The following is a 16358-nucleotide window of genomic DNA, read 5'->3' as shown; positions in this document are numbered from 1 at the left end:
TCAATCAATCTAGTGGTGGAAGGGACCTTGGAGGTCTTCTAACCCAACCCTCTGGTCAAGCAGGAGACCCTAGACCATTTCAGACAAATGGCTGTCCAGTCTTTTCTTAAAAATCTCAAGTGATGGAGCACTCATGATTTCTGAAAGCTAGTTGTTCCATTTGATTTATTTTTTATTTTTTTATTGGTTTCATTTGACATTGTACTCATTTGGTTGATCGTATTTTTCCATGAAATTTCATGGTGCTGATTTATCAACCCATTTACCACATAAAAAGTTGGGGGGAAAAACCTTTTTCAAAAGAAAAACATTCACAAAGTAGTTGACTATTTGTGGGCCTCACTTGAAGCTGGATTTGATGACACCGGAAGATGTGCTGTTAGGAATAGGGCTTGGCCTTTCTCTTCTACATTGCATTTTTGCTGAAGTAATAGATTAACAGAGTTGGAAGGGACCTCTCAGGTCATCTAGTCCAACCCCCTGCCCAAGCAGGAGACCCAACATCTGCCTCTACCTAGGATCGAACTCACAACCTCCTGATTGTAAGGCAAGAGCTCTACCAAATATACTTCAAGCTGCCCAAGAAACTGCACAGACCAGATGAGGTTTTCTTTCTCCAAAGATTGGGAAAAACTGTAGCTTAATGTTGGTGCTCCTGCTTTACATGCAGAAGATGTCAGGATTGCTCCCTAGGATTGTCCCCTTTACATGCAAAAGATTCAAGAATGCCTAAGACTATGGGAAGCAAAAGCCAGATTTAGAAGGAATGGAGGAAAATTATTTGGTTTCTTGGGGTTAGGATGAACTAATGGCAAAGAGCTACAGGTGCTATCCTGGGCTCTTTAGAGGAAAAGCAGAATAGAAATGAACTAAGCACGTATCTTTTTTAAAAAAAAAAATACAATCTTTTAGTGGAGGGATAGGCAATCCAATGTCCTCCAGAGATAATCAACTACTTCAGAATAGCTAGAATACCTCAAATTTCCTATCCTTGTAAAGAAGCAGGATTTCTCCACACTTGCATGTCTTGTATATTCCATTCTTACCATAGCTCACGATGATTCTGCAACATGTTCAATAAAGTCATGTTACAATCATGATGTGGGTTTGTTATCTGGCCTGTAATTGTTCTACCAATGCTGCAACGTTTTTCACAACTCAACATTACGCTGCTGGTGTTGAAGGCACTGAAACATGGTGAAGGCAAGAGGTTAGCAATCCTAGGACTACCTTTGATAGACCTCCTACAAAGAAAATAACCCCCACAAATTGCAAAAGAAATGAGTAGAACAGGCATTTATGGAGCAGTAGTACTAAATATTTTTCAAGACAGATCTTGTACTAGAACTGCAGGTGCCTCAGAAATGAGGCATGGCTTATATTTATTCATATGATTGCAATCTGAAAGGCATGCCTCAGTGGAAAACACTTTTACAATTGTCAAAATAAGAATGAACAGAGATCAACAAGAATCATTGTGGTTAGTGAAGATGGAAGAAACAGATTACCGTAACAGACAAAAGAAGGCAAATAGAAGAGGAATGATTGCCAGAATAAAAAAGAGAAACAATGCAAAATGGATATCTATGTATAAATCCTTCCAGAGCCATGTTCAAGTGTTCTTTCTTCTGTTGATAGTATAATGTATTAGATACATAACATAATGTACGAAGTCAAGGCTGCAGCCACGCAGAATTAAAAGTATGATTTGCTTTCTTGCACAAGGACATGCATGTGCCCCAGCAAGGATTTATGGATGTGCAAAGTCTGCTATTAATTCATGCTCCCTGGTGTAACCAGTCCATTTGCATTGGTAATGAACTTAGTTTGCTTGCCAACTCAAGTTTCATTTACAACATTCTTTCATCTTGATTTCTACTTTGGATTTACTTTTTCCTGAAAGGGAAGGCCTGGCAACTTTTGACTTGCATCGACTGGTTAAAAAAGAAGAGGTAACCTGACAAGATAATGACATTCTTGATCACAAGCTTAATAAAGTCAGAACATGGCAAAGAAGATCATTGGAAAGAGAAAGGCTACTGACTGTCACCTTGAATTATAATGGAAGAACCTTGTGCTGTGAGAATTGCCTTCATCCGATTCATCTTCTCCCAGTTAAACCAGCTATATCTTATCTGCTCTATCCACACAGCCTTCCTTTCCTCTTACTTCACCTTCTCCTACATGGCCAAGGTGGAGGCTGGAGAAAAAGCTACCTTGCAGTTCTAGGAAGACTAAGTATCAGGGAAACCTGAGGGTAGGAGTTGCAAGCTAGGGATGGTAACCTAGCTGAAACTGGGCTGTTTTCCAAGGACAGCAACCGGATGTTGTCATTGTCTTTTTCTCACTCCTTAGCCATCCTAGCTCTAGGATTGCCTTTCTGAAGAACCTACATGGACACAAGTCAAGCCACCTGCCTGGCCCCAGTTTAGCTTGTATTTTGGTGATTATTTTATTGATGTGTGTAATGATTACTTATTGGTATTTTGTATTTTTGTGATCCGCTTTGTACGGGGTTTCAATGCTGTGGGACAAGCAGCTCCAAAGCAAGTCTGTCTATTGAACCTTGGAGTCAGTTGTCCCAAGAGCTAGTAAGAGCTTGCATTTTCTAGAGGAATAATATCACCCATTGTTCTTTTGCTGAGAACGAAGTATTAAATTGGCCTTGCTTTTGAATATTCATCTTTAAAACTTGAGAACGCAATACCTTCACATTATTAACAGCTATAACATGTTTCAGGGTGCCATAAAAATCCTTTTTCTTTATTCTAGGTTGCTTAGCTAGCTATTTTGTTGGATAAGAGGCGATTGCCTCATGCCTGGAAATAGATTTGAAACCTAGCCTTCAAGTGCTCCCCATTACACTTCATTCTCCGTTTCTTCATTAAATTCTTTGTTGTTTCAATCCCCAAATGGGAATAATTAACAGGTTAATTGAGGCATACAATTTGGAGATATTTAGGGACAAAAAAGTATTTCCCAAAGTTATAGAGAACAAATATTATGAATCTAGTTTTCTATTGGGTTCTGCTTTTAACAAAGTTTGAAACAGACAACAGTGTTGTTTTTTCTAATCTTGGAATTGGCAATCCATAAACTATATGCATCTCTTGCGGTCTTTTGTGTAGCTTCTGGGTCCAACTCCCACTCCATGATATCTTTGCTAATGTTTTCGTGTTATCTGTTTTAAGATAGTAAAACAGGTAAAATAGGTAGCAAAATAGATGAAGGCTCCAAGATGTATGATACCCCAATGTCATTTGTTTAAAAAAAAGAATAACCTTATTTAAAATAATATTTTCAAATGACACAAATTCTCTCCTTGTATGTCTTCCATCTTGATATTGTTTAAGAAGTCCTTGAAAACCTGACTCTTTCCCAGGCTTTGTTGGTATTGATGGGTGTTAAGCCCGTTATAGGGTTTTATCTGTTAGTAGGACTCTGTGTCTGGTTATACATTGGGGTGGGGGTTCCCCTTGTTTTTCTTGTTTTTTACTATTTTTAATGCTGTGTTTTGGAGTTGTGTGGTCTTCTAAATTGCTTCCTTAATTAATTTATGATAAGGGTCTTAAATAGGGGTGAAATTCATTTTTTTTTACTATCGGTTCTGTGGGCGTGGCTTGGCGGGCGTGCAAGGGCAGAATACTGCAAAATCTTCCCTCCCCACTCTGGGGCCAGCTACAGGTGGCATTTGCCGGTTCTCGGAACTACTCAAAATTTACGCTACTGGTTCTCCAGAACCTGTCAGAACCTGCTGGATTTCACCCCTGGTCTTAAAAGAACCAGTTTTCCAGTGAGGTTCTACCATGTGTTTTGCAGCTCTCAGTGGCTAATTTTTTTAAAAAGGGTATCCCCTTATCTGTAAACACTGTCCATTACCTGAGCTTGATTCAAAGGAAACTTTCTTTTCTTTTCCCTTCCTAGATTAGGGGTGGAGAACAAGTTGCCTTCCAGATATTGAACCCACAAATATCTCCATTCTAGCAGAAATGGAAATTGCCCATTGCCAAATCCCTGTCCTTAGATCCTGGTTTATAAAGAGGTTCCACAGCCTCCTACTGCAATTATTCTGCTATTAAGTACAAACACCCCAACTGCTAATGCTCATATGTGGCAGGTTCATTTGCATATAGAAGGTTGTAGGTGAAATCCCTGGAAACTCACTTTGAATGAGGTCAGGTAGAAGGTTTTGATCTAATCAAAACCAACCAAAAAGAGTGCTGTCAGTTCAGTAGTGGGTTCCGGATACCGTTGCAACCGGTACAGTTGCAACAGGGCCAGTGTCCAGCACATGAACATGCGCAGTGCACGCATGCGTCTTACCATTCAGCGACGCATCTGCGACGCTCCAGCTGCTCAGTGGAGCGTCATGCAGGCTCTGTACACGCTGTGTGCAGAAGCCCTGAAGAGTTTAAAGACAGGTAAGGAGCATGGGCGGGCGGGTGGGCCCTCCGGAGCACTGTACCGGAATGGTACCCGGTGCTCCGGGCAGGCTCCGGTACGCCTGTACCGGGGCGTACCACCTGCAACCCACCACTGTGTCAGTTATATAAGAGGCAGCAATCCCTTCCCCTGTAGTGGTCTTTTAAGTTGGGTAAGAGAGACTTATTTATACCATATGTCCCCCAAAATAAGACCTCCTCGGATAATAAGCCCAACCAGGCTTTTGAGTGCATGAGCTAAAATAAGCCCTCCCCTAAAATATTTAACCTCATGTGGAGGTGGTCCCCGCCATTTCCTGGGAGGGAAGGGGGAAACATGCCCCACACGCCCCACATGCACCTGCCATCCATGCGGAATGGCCTAGCGGATGGCACTCCTGCAAACCCTAGCTACTACACCCCTTCTTTTAGCGACGCAAGAGTGTGCCAGAAACACAGACAGAATGTCCGGCCTTCTCTGGATCATCTGATCCGCAGGCCGCAGTTAAGGGGCCTCCTGCACCTCAACAATAATAAGACCTCTCTGAAAATAAGGGCAAGCTCTTATTTCAGGGGTCAAAAGAAAATAAGACCCAGTCTTATTTTCAGGAAAACATGGTAGGCTTCACATGTTTGGTTGAATCTGGATTTAGCAATACAATACAATAGCAGAGTTGGAAGGGACCTTGGAGGTCTTCTAATCCAACCCCCTGCATAGGCAGGAAACCCTCCGGGGGGATGGGGGAGGGTGTTTTCACCCTCCCCAGGCTCCTCTAAAGCCGCTGGAGCCTGGGAAGGGTGAAAAAAGAAAGTAAAAAGGGGGGGAGTGCCTCTCATGTGCGCCTGTGTACTGGGGTGATCGCACATTACATTATGGGTGCCACACGCCCGGGCACGACCCCCCTGCACTATCTCCCCTTATGGCACACGAGCCAAAAAAGGTTCACCATTGCTGCCCTATACCATTTCAGACAAATGGCTGAAATTAGCTGCAGGCAGTCCTTCATTGCATGTTAATAATATAATAGCAGAGTTGGAAGGTACCTTGGAGGTCTTCTAGTCCAACCCCCTACCTAGGCAGGAAACCCTATACCGTTGCAGACAAATGGCTATCCAACATTTTCTTAAAGATTTTCAGTGTTGGGGCATTCACAACTTCTGGAGGCAAGCTGTTCCACTGATTAATTGTTCTAACTGTCAGGAAATTTCTCCTCAGTTCTAAATTGCTTCTCTCCTTCATTACTTTCCACCCATTGCTTCTTGTTCTACCCTCAGGTGCTTTGGAGAACAGTTTGACTCCCTCTTCTTTGTGGCAACCCCAAAAAAGGGCTCGTCCGGGATTTGAACCCGGGACCTCTCGCACCCAAAGCGAGAATCATACCCCTAGACCAACGAGCCATCACATGTTATGTGGCTGCTATTACTATAGTTTGTAAGCCATGATTTGTTTACCATGGGGAAATTGTGCTTTTAATAAACTGCTGTTAAGCAAACCATGGAGCAGCACAATCTGTGAATCCTTTCAGGGTGTTCATGAGGTTAGTAATATGATGGGTTTCCCTGTAGCTGCCAGAGGTGGGAAAGACAAAAAGTTGATAACAGAAAGAAATAAAGTGGAAAGATAGGTGGTAAAAATAGGTCTGACAAAATAGCATGTGCAGAAAGCTGAAAATTCAGCTAAGATTAGCATTCCTCGGGCTGTTTGTTCTAGAGATGTTCTACATATCTAATACTCATCTTCCCATGCGGAATAAATGCAGTGGTTTGGGGCCATCTCTCGACAAAGAATGCCAAATGTATAAGTTGCTTTTAAAAAAAGGAATGGAATATAATTTATACCAAAGGATTGAACTCAGGTTCAGCAGAGGATAGAGTGGGATGGGAGATTTCGGGAATGGATGAAGACTGATCAAACTCACTTGGATCAAACTCAAGTGGCAGAAAACAAAAATTGGAAAATGGGAATTTGGACACATAGATAAAAATACAGAAATAGTAAATATAAAAAATTAGGAAAATGGCAGGAGTCCCCAACATTTTCGGGTTCAGTGGGCATATTTGGAATTTTAAGGTTGTGTTGTAGAAGCCCTTACCTATAAGGTGTACTATTGGGAATGAAATTATTTGCAAAACATTGATCTTTCAGAATTATACTTGCCACCTTGGTATCCTCTAGCCAACCACAAGACAATCCCCATCAACCTGCTTCATTTTTATCCTCTTTTGAACAAGAATCATATTCCCAAATAAAGCAGTGGAGCATAGCTATCCAGCATTATTATGGGTTAAGCTTATAGAGCCCATTTGGGGATTGCAACTTTTGGGAATTATGTCTTTCCTGGAGGCTACCGTGTTTCCCTGAAAATAAGACAGGGTCTTATTTTCTTTTGACCCCCGAAATATGCTGTTGGCCTTATTTTCGGGGAGGTCTTATTATTTTTGAGGTACAGGAGGCGGCAAGCGTGGTCACCTTATGGCTGCTGCTGTGTTGTAATATTTTCGGGGAGGGCTTATTTTTGGGAGAGGAATTATTTTAGCACATGCGCTCAAAAGCCTGATTGGGCTTATTATCTGGGGAGGTCTTGTTTTGGGGAAAACAGGGTAGTATTTTACATTATACCAGCTACTCCTTTTTTATTTAATGTAAGCTGTGAAGTGAGCAGGGAGTCTGATGGGTGACAGTGGAGTTGTTACTAGATACCTTGATACTCCATTACACTGAGCTTCCTAGAGAAAGTTCAATACCTCACGAGGGCACCAGGCTGGACTCATCTATTTGGTGAGAACCAACATCTCCTGCGAGTCAAACTGTTTGGTGCTTAAATTTTCAGCAGTCCCAGCACATTTCTGCTCCCGATGGTGTCTAATTTCAATAAGTCAAACTGTGCAAATGCAAAGTTATCTTCCTGCACTCAATTTTGAATAATCTAACATGATAAGGCTTTAGCACAGCATGATAATATGTCTCATTAGAGTCTCAAAATAGGCCAAAGCTGTTCTACTTCCTATTTATGAAGATGCTCCTCCCTGAAAAGGAATATCAGGATCTTTGCATGTAGTGAAGCCCTTGTTGGGTGTTTACATGTAGAGCATCTCTATTGCCAAAGAGACAAGAGTTGATGGAACTCATGGATAGGATTTTCTTTGGTTCCCCAGTGTTTATACTAACCACCTTTGAATAATAACCAGCTTGTAGTTTGTCTGTCCTCCCTTGGGATAATACCTATCATCACGTTTTATCTGTTTCCTCCTCTAAGGGAGAAGATACCATATGTGTTTCATTATAATTTCCTAAGCAGTGATAACAGCCAGCAGGATAAACAAGAAAACTTTTGCAATAGATGAGCTGCTGTATCAAAATATGGCCCCTTCGTAACACACTTAAGATGTACAAGGAAGATATGAGTTTGAATTTACAGCAGGAAAGGGAACACTAGTTCAGAAAGTTTATTCATTTCATATTACACTGAGATGGGGTGATCCGAAACAAACCTCATTGGCTGGGTTTGCACCACAAATGAAGCTAGATTAGATTTCTTATATTTCCACCCTTAATTATGAAATAAACCTGAATTGGAAAAAAAAACAAACCTCCCAATATCAGTGAAATTCAACCCATTTTCCCACACAATTTTGATGGTATCATCTTGGGTTGCTATGGGACTGTGTTAAGCCCGTGTTGACCTCCCGTCTCTCACTGCAATGTGTAAAAGCAGCTATTTTGTGTTGTCCTGAGCTGTGTGGGCAGGAGTGGGGAGGGGAAGTGAAAGGATGTCACCTTGCAATCTAGAGACAAGTGGTAGTGGGAGATAGAGGAACAACAGTTCTTGTATGTTCCTTTCAACTTCTGGTCCTGTAATCTGCCTCTCTGACGCTGTGCCCAAGACATGAAGAACAGAAAGTGGATTAAAGCACTCTATATTTCTCTCAATAGATATATGCCTTCTTTATCCATCATAACAAGTGATTGGCTTACCAAAATTGATCAAATACTCTGTTTCCCCAAAAATAAGACCTCCCCATATAATAAGCCCAATCGGGTTTTTGATTGCATGTGCTAAAATAAGCCCTCCCTGAAAATATTGCAACACAGCAGCAGCCATGAGGTGACCACACTCACCGCCTTCTGCACCTCAAAACTAATAAGACCTCCCCGAAAATAAGGCCAACGGCTTATTTTGAGGTTAAAAGAAAATAGGACCCTGTGTTATTTTCAGGGAATCACATTAAATGTAAATACTAAGACCCAACCCTCCTATCTTTCCATAAGGGCCTAAAGACATGGCTGTGCCAGTCGGCCTGGGGCCCCAGTGGGGGAAACAGTGCAGTGGAGGTGGTTGATTGAGTAATAAAATATCCCATTCTCCCCCCCTCCACCACCCCCATCTTCCCTATGTGTCCTTGGTTTTAATGTTTGGTTTTAACTTTTCATGTTTTAACTTAGATGTAATTGTAAGCCGCTCAGAGTAATGGTAAGATGGGTGGCCAATAAATTTTATAAAAATAAATAATAATAAATAATAAATAATAAATAATAAATAATAAATAATAAACAATAAACAATAAACAATAAACAATAAACAATAAATAAATAATAATAAATAAATAAATAAATAAGCAAGCAAGCATGGATTTCAGGGGCTTGAAATTGTTAAGGGGTTTCACAAGACCATGACTGATCCAGATACCTTGGTGAGTCAGGCTAAAGCCCATCTTCATTTAGTATTTTGTTTTTAAGAGTGGGAAACCAGATCATTTGTGCAAGGTCGTCTTTATTATAGTTTATTCAACCAAAGTTTCTGGGTTTATCTGGCATTGAAGGTTTACCTGATATTGAACCAAAAAACTAATCCTGGGGCCCAGGCCTTCATACAGCCTTAAAAGTAATGGGTTGAAATTTATGATTTGATGCGGTGTGTAGTCACAATTATCTGGCCAACTTTATATACTTCTGATACTATAAAGATGGTGAACAGATTTACTGCATGATGATAGGCAGGGATTCCCATCTACCACATTGCTGTTGACCAAACCTTTACATACAGATTCAGTTACTGGGATCACTGTCATTGTGAGTGAAAACATGAAAGAGCCACAGTTAGATTTCTCCAATGGAATTCTTACAAACTACATCGACATCAACTGGGACCTGCTCCTTTGTGGTCAGCTTAGGAGACATCTCCGACATTTTTGGGGTTCCTCAAAGAAAGAGATGTGGTGGCTCAGTGGCTAAGACACTGAGCTTGTCGATCAGAAAGATCAGCAGTTTGGCACTTCAAATGCCTAGCACCATGTAATGGAGTGAGTTCATGTTACTTGTCCCAGCTTCTGCCAACCTAGCAGTTCAAAAGCATGGAAAAATGCAAGTAGAAAAATAGGGACCACCTTTGGTGTGAAGGTAACAGTATTCTGTGCACCTTTGACATTTAGTCTTGCTGGCCACATGACCACTGAGACGTCTTCGGACAATACTGTCTCTTTGGTTTTGAAACGGAGATGAGCACCACCCCTTAGAGCTGGGAACAACTAGTACATATGTCTTAGGGGAACCTTTACCTTCACCTTTTAAAGAAAGAGACTGCAGAAGTCATTATGGCTATTATAAGGCAATGATGAGGTGTTTGTTTGCTGCTGTCTCTTAGGCCCCCAGTTTACAATTCAGATATGGTAGCATTATCTGAAGTACGCTTGGCAAAGGGGGTATTGGAATAATTAGAAGTGTTTTCATTTGGGAAGGCAGACCTATAACTGAGGTTATGTCCATCCACCTTTCCAGCTCCCCTAGCTCAGGTAATACTTTTTAATTTGACCATCTGTTTTCAGCCTAGTGCCCAGAATCCATGAAGTTATTAGGATGAGCAAGAACATCTTAGATAGGCACATTTAGGAGGGAAAATATCTTGTGTAATAAAGAATGCCACATGCAGTGAGAAAAACAATCATTATGTTAGCCTAACTCCTAAGTACAGGGAGTGCTGTGGCCTTGCCACAAAGTACGCACACCCTGGTGCTTTGTGCTAATTAGGTGTGGAGAATTATCACCACCTCCATATTCTGTATTCCTTCTCATTCCCCAATCATTCCATTTCAGCTTCCTAAACCAATGCATCATTTTGTGAGTAGTGTAAGGAACACAGAAACATTTAGATGCCTGACATACGGAATTCTTAGCAGCTGAGCTGGATGGAGATGACTTCATAGGGACGATTGAAAGATCCTGCAGAAAGAGCAAAGAGGTGAAGATGGTATCATACAAGGGAGGCAGCAGCTGGAGCTGGGCACGTGCATTGCTGATTGGAAGGATCTCAAGGGTGTCGCCCTTTTTGGTGACTGATCACTCAGAGGCCAAAAATTAAGTAAGGTGGATCAAGGCCATGGCTGACATTACTCCTTGTGTCAGCTGGACTGCAGCCAGACCTTCCCAATTCTCGGGAACGCACAACACCTAGGATGCCAGATCAGCATGTTGAGTCATGGCCAAAGCTTTGTGCCAGGCATGGTCCAAGACAGGTAGAAATTCAACAGGTGGAATTCTGTGCCTCCATAGACAGGCAGGTGTGGAAAATGCTGCATCTCTTCAATGTACGGATGGTGCATAAATTTTAAAGGGACAAATTCTCTATTGGAGAAGGAAGTATTCCTCGCAGGCTGAAAAGTATTTTCATAGAGTAGATACAAGCTTTGGGAGAAGGAGAAGAGATATTTTTTGAAACCAAAGAAGAGGATGAAAGTGTTATCCCAAAAGTGCTTTTTCAAAAGGCAACTGGACTTTGTTTTTCCTTTGAAGACATTCTGCTTCTCATTCAAGAAGCTTCTTCAGTTCTTCATACCTGGATGATTGAGAAGCTCCATAGTCATGGAAAGTGTTAGTTCTACCCTCCCCACATGCTGTGGTGCTCATCGCCCACACATCCTAAAACTAAAAAGAAACCCTAAAATTAACTTTTTGTTTTTAATTAACAACATACATTATATGCCTACGAGTCTCTAACCTGGGCTTTGACAGCACAAAACCATGTTTTGTTTAGCTATGACTAATTTTACTACTAGGCTATAATTCATGGTTTACAAACCTCAGTGCCTAAGATAGCATGTTGTAATAATCCCAAACCAAACAAACAAACTATATTATCCATTTCCACTACAGTCAAGTCTGGCTTTCTTGTTTACCTCAGATTGAAAGCTAAATTCTAGGGCACACATGGCAGCAGGCCAATCAAATGTAAGTGCTTCGGGGTATGATCCAAAAAGATGTGCTCCCCAGACCCAATACAGTTGGGGGCTGTATTCTGTCAGGGCTCCAAGTACCACCACCCCCCAACAAAAGAAGACTCCGAGGCTGGGCATTCCTCAAAGTTCCATTTTATTAGAGATGTCATATTGGCACATCTGGAAAAAAAACCCGAATTTGAAAGCTTCCCGGTTTGCCCCACCCAACTGAATGTCCAAGCCCCTGCCCCAGCATGCACAAGTCCATTACATGGTCCATTCAATACACTGTCCTAATTGGAGTTACTCCCCAGTCACGCCCCTCAAGATGCAGGGCAGAGTGACCTTAACTCTCGGAGAAAGGAATGTTATTTTGACTTTATATCTACCCAGCTCTATGTAATCCCCCCTCCCAGTTTCCCACGGCACTAAATGTGGCAGGCCTGAAGATGCAAGGCCCAAGATGGCTTCCAGGCCTGACACATTCAATACGAAGCCTATGAGATGCCGCCACCCTCCAGAGATGTTTCAAATCCCCTTGTAGGCAAATTGAATTGATCATGTGACAGGGTGTAAGGTTCCAGCAGTTTCCCGAAGCCACTGAAATGCCAAAGAGAGTGAGACACAAGATGAGGCTTGCAAAAAATATCAACTTTTATTTATTGCCATAGCAAAAGCTGGATGACAAAACTATATCCAAAACATACAAACAAAATGCATGTAAGGAACACCACGCAAGAATGGCTTAGAGTTATTATATACATTTTAGGCAGATAGAAACAAAGTTTATCCAATCAGAGACAAAGATTTGTTACCAATGTGATCTTTAAAGCGTTCTTTTGTTCAAGCTCCTGTCTCTGTCTACCTTGTCGAAGGAGTGTTCCTATAACCTTGTGTAGGGGGTGGCAGCCCCCCCTTTGCCAAGTTATTTTTTCAACAGAATGTTTTAAGGATTTATGAGCCAGGAAAACTCCCTAGTTTGGTTCCTTTATCTATACAGTTTGATATTCCCATGTAACAATTTCTTCTACTAGTTTGGTTCCTTTATCTATGCGGCCGTGTAACAATTTCTTCTATGTTTTTAGGAATGTGTCTAGCTCTGAAGCCAAGAATAGAAAGGAGACACAGCAGAGAGATAACATTTGCAGTGATGCCATCCAGTATTAAGGTTCCAATTTGCTAGGCTAGAAAGCAACTAATTTCTGACAGTATAGAATATAGATTCATATTGATTCATATACTCCTTCAAGGGGAAGAAGAGTCAGAAACCTATGGCCCAGTAAAGCAAATTGTTTATTATAGCTACTATGCTGATTTATAAGGAAGGGTAAATAGTAAGGTCATCCAGATGAATTTTTCCAAAGCATTCCAACATCATGCTGTAATGTATACAGTGTCTACCTTTTTTTTTTAATCTGGCCTTTGCCTTCCATGGACATTTAATGACCATTCAAAGTTAACAACGGCACTGAAAAAGTGTGTTTTTCACACATATGACCGTTGCAGCACCACCATGGTTATGTGATTAAAATTTGGATGCTTGACCAGCAGCATGAATTTATGATAGTTCCTTGCTCCGGGGTCATGAGATCGCCTTTTGTGACCTTCCGACAAGCCAAATCAATGGGAAAGCCAGATTCACTTAACTAACTTAACAGCTGCAGTGATTCACTTAACAACTGTGGCAGGAAAGGTCCTGAAATGGGTCAAAACTGTCACGTAACTGTCTTAGCGACATACATTTTGGGCTCAGTGGTGGTTGTAGGTCAAACACTAACTGTAGTAGTTAAGGGTATATGAGCTCTGGTTCTGCCTTTGCTCGGGGCTGTTCAGCAAAGGGCCAATGCTTTGCTGGAGGCCCAGTGTATACTATTTAGGTTTTTTGCAGGCTAATGAAATTATATTGTATCTTCAAAGTGATTTGGTTGCATTAGGTGAGCCAAGTTTAAATTTAGCACTGCAGCCTAAGACATTGGGGAAACATGTACCTGAATTATTTCTATGGGACATCGACTGCTGTATGGCCTGCTTAGGAACTAATCTCATCAGAAATGGCACATTTTGAGATGCACAGAGAATCCAATTTGGTCAAATTTCATTTCCTCTGTCTCCCCCACATCAGTAAAGTATTGTAGGGCACATAGATTTTCTTTAGAAGTTGGAAATGCAATCATGGCTAGCATAAGTATGTGGAGCTTTCCTCCTTTTCGTAATGTTACAACATGGAATGGTTTTATTTGCATGTATGAAATTATTCCCAATATTTATCGAGACGCCGTCTCCTTAAATGGCATTAGGGTATTCTTACAGATTTCTCGTCCACCTAGTAACTTTTGTAAGGTATTGTTTCATATAATCATTTCGTGCTGTGTGCCACCCAGAGTTCTGATGGAGTCATGGCTAATAAATAAGTAATAAACTATTAATGCATTCTTATATTAGTGCTCAGACTGGAAAGTCTGCCCTGAATGCATATGTTAACTCGAATACTGATTAGTCAGGCTTTTTACGCGGATAACTTTTAACTTCTTCAATCGAAAACAACTGTAGATCTCTGAACACAAAAATATTGGAAGGTTTTTTTAATTAAATAAATGAAAGCTAACTATCCCTTTCTACCCCCCATTACTAAAATAAATGAAAAACAGGAGGAGGAGGGGGAGGGGGGAAGATGGAATTTCTACCTTGGGGATACAATATTTTTACTATTTGTACATATGTAACTGAGAAGAATAAAACAATGAATAATTAACATTTGATATATTTCTCTAAAATAACATTTGTGCCAATGTGTTTTTGTGGAATTGGGCATGTAAAACTGGGAAAGGGGGTCTTTTTTAAAAAGTAAAATAAATCAGAACCAATGAAAGGAACTCAACACATCTACACTGAATTGGACAAAGGATGTGGTTTTATGGGTTTTATGTTGTGATTTTTAAGATCATAAGCTGCCAGGAGTCACCTGTGGGTGAGTTGAGTGGCCATATAAATTTGTTTAATAAATAAATTTTACTACAAAACACCAGTAAGTGAGATTTATCTGGACTTGGGGAAAACTGTAACTGATCCTCTGTAGGTCACTTGGCTTTCCTCATTTGTAATAATTTTTCTGCTCTTGTTAATTTGGAAGCTATAATGATATGTTTAGAGAATTATCTTCACAAAGGGAAGAAAACACTCCATCAATTCTCCACTAGGGTGCCTTCAAAGAATGAAAATTATGACAATAGATAAGGATGAAATAATGTTCTCATTTGATATCACAGCCCTTTGACATCCATAGACTCAGAATTAGCCAAATAATCTATGACAACATGGCACCATGGCACCAAATACACAAAGATTGAAATACCCAGGATCATGGATCTTACTAACATCTGCCTTACCACATTCTTTCAATTTGATGGATAGACCTATCAACATATCAAAGGTACACCTATGGGATCACCGCTTTCAAGACCCAAAATGGAGGTCATGTTACAATGTCTGTAATCAATAGCTCTCCCACAAATACAACCCAGATATGGATCAGATATGTAAATGACATGTTCACCATAATAAAAAAGGACCAATTAGAGAACACCCACAAAACCATCAACACCTCTTCAAAGGAATCCAATTCACCAATAAAGATCAAAACAGCTCACTACCCTTCCTGGATATCCTGATAGGCAGAGACTACGAAGGCAAACTAGAAATACAAGTGTACCAAAGAAACCACCCACATCAATCAAGTGCTCCACTTCCAAAGTAACAACGCAACCTCCCACAGGAGAAGCTGTTAAGAACTAGATGAGCACAAACACATTGCAACAACTCTGAACTGTAGAAAAAGGAAATAGATGCTCTATACAACATCTTCCAACAAAATGGATGTGCATGCAATGTCCTCATCAACCCAATATAGCAAACCCCCACAACCCGTAAAAAGGATAACACTGCCAAAAACATCTCAGAAACCACCATCAGACTATTACAACTATATGGAATCAGCAGAAGTTACACAAACTAAAGTCTTCCTAAACATACCAAGTAAAACAAAAGACCCAGTAGCCACAGAAGAAAAAACAGGAGTCATCTTCATATATAGTGTAAAGACTATGTAGGACAATCAAGCAGAAGATTAGCAGGTCAGAAGATATGATGAAAACTTAATTTAATTTCACAACATATGGACCGACTTAACCAGAGTTTCAACTGGGAAACTATAATTATCCTAGATCAAACACTAGAGAATTCCTGGCAGCCTGGCATACTCTGACAAATTGGCTATCGATAGTCACATTGAAAAACACCTACATACTGTGCAAAAGTGACAATCAACAAGCAAAAAAAGGATACAAAAATACCCAACACCTCCCTATCAGCAATTAGCACTCAAATAACTATAACCATGTTGCTTGTATCTTTCAATTTATATTGTTTTTATTTGTTTCCTAGTATGATTTGAAAGCTTATTAGCAACCTTGACTATCACTAAGTGTTGTATCTTTTATTCTTGATGAATGTATTTTATTCTCCTTGTGTACACTGATAGCATATGCACTAAAGACAAATTCCTTGTGTGTCCAATCACACTTGGCCAATAAAGGATTCTATTCTGTTCTATTCTGTTCTGTTCTATTCTATTCTAACATCAGACCAACAACCAAGTAAACAACACTTTAATCAAGGAACTGCCAAACAAGCCAACAATAAACAATCCAACAAAAGAATCTCTAAGACCAT

The 16358-nt window shown here is 40.5% G+C and overlaps 1 protein-coding gene and 1 non-coding gene across 2 annotated transcripts in view; one reads left to right on the top strand and one right to left on the bottom strand.

Annotated features, from left to right (window-relative positions):
* Positions 1-16358, top strand: part of LOC116502923 (RING finger protein 39-like) — a 28082-nt gene that overhangs the window by 1369 nt on the left and 10355 nt on the right. The window lies entirely within an intron of this gene.
* TRNAP-UGG lies at positions 5748-5819 on the bottom strand. Its single transcript has one exon. It is a non-coding gene; the product is annotated as a tRNA-Pro (tRNA).

This window comes from Thamnophis elegans, chromosome 2 (assembly GCF_009769535.1).
Source record: "Thamnophis elegans isolate rThaEle1 chromosome 2, rThaEle1.pri, whole genome shotgun sequence".
Lineage (NCBI taxonomy): Eukaryota > Metazoa > Chordata > Lepidosauria > Squamata > Colubridae > Thamnophis > Thamnophis elegans.
The sequence above is the reverse complement of the archived record's forward strand: the minus strand, read 5'-3'. Positions and strand labels throughout refer to the sequence as shown.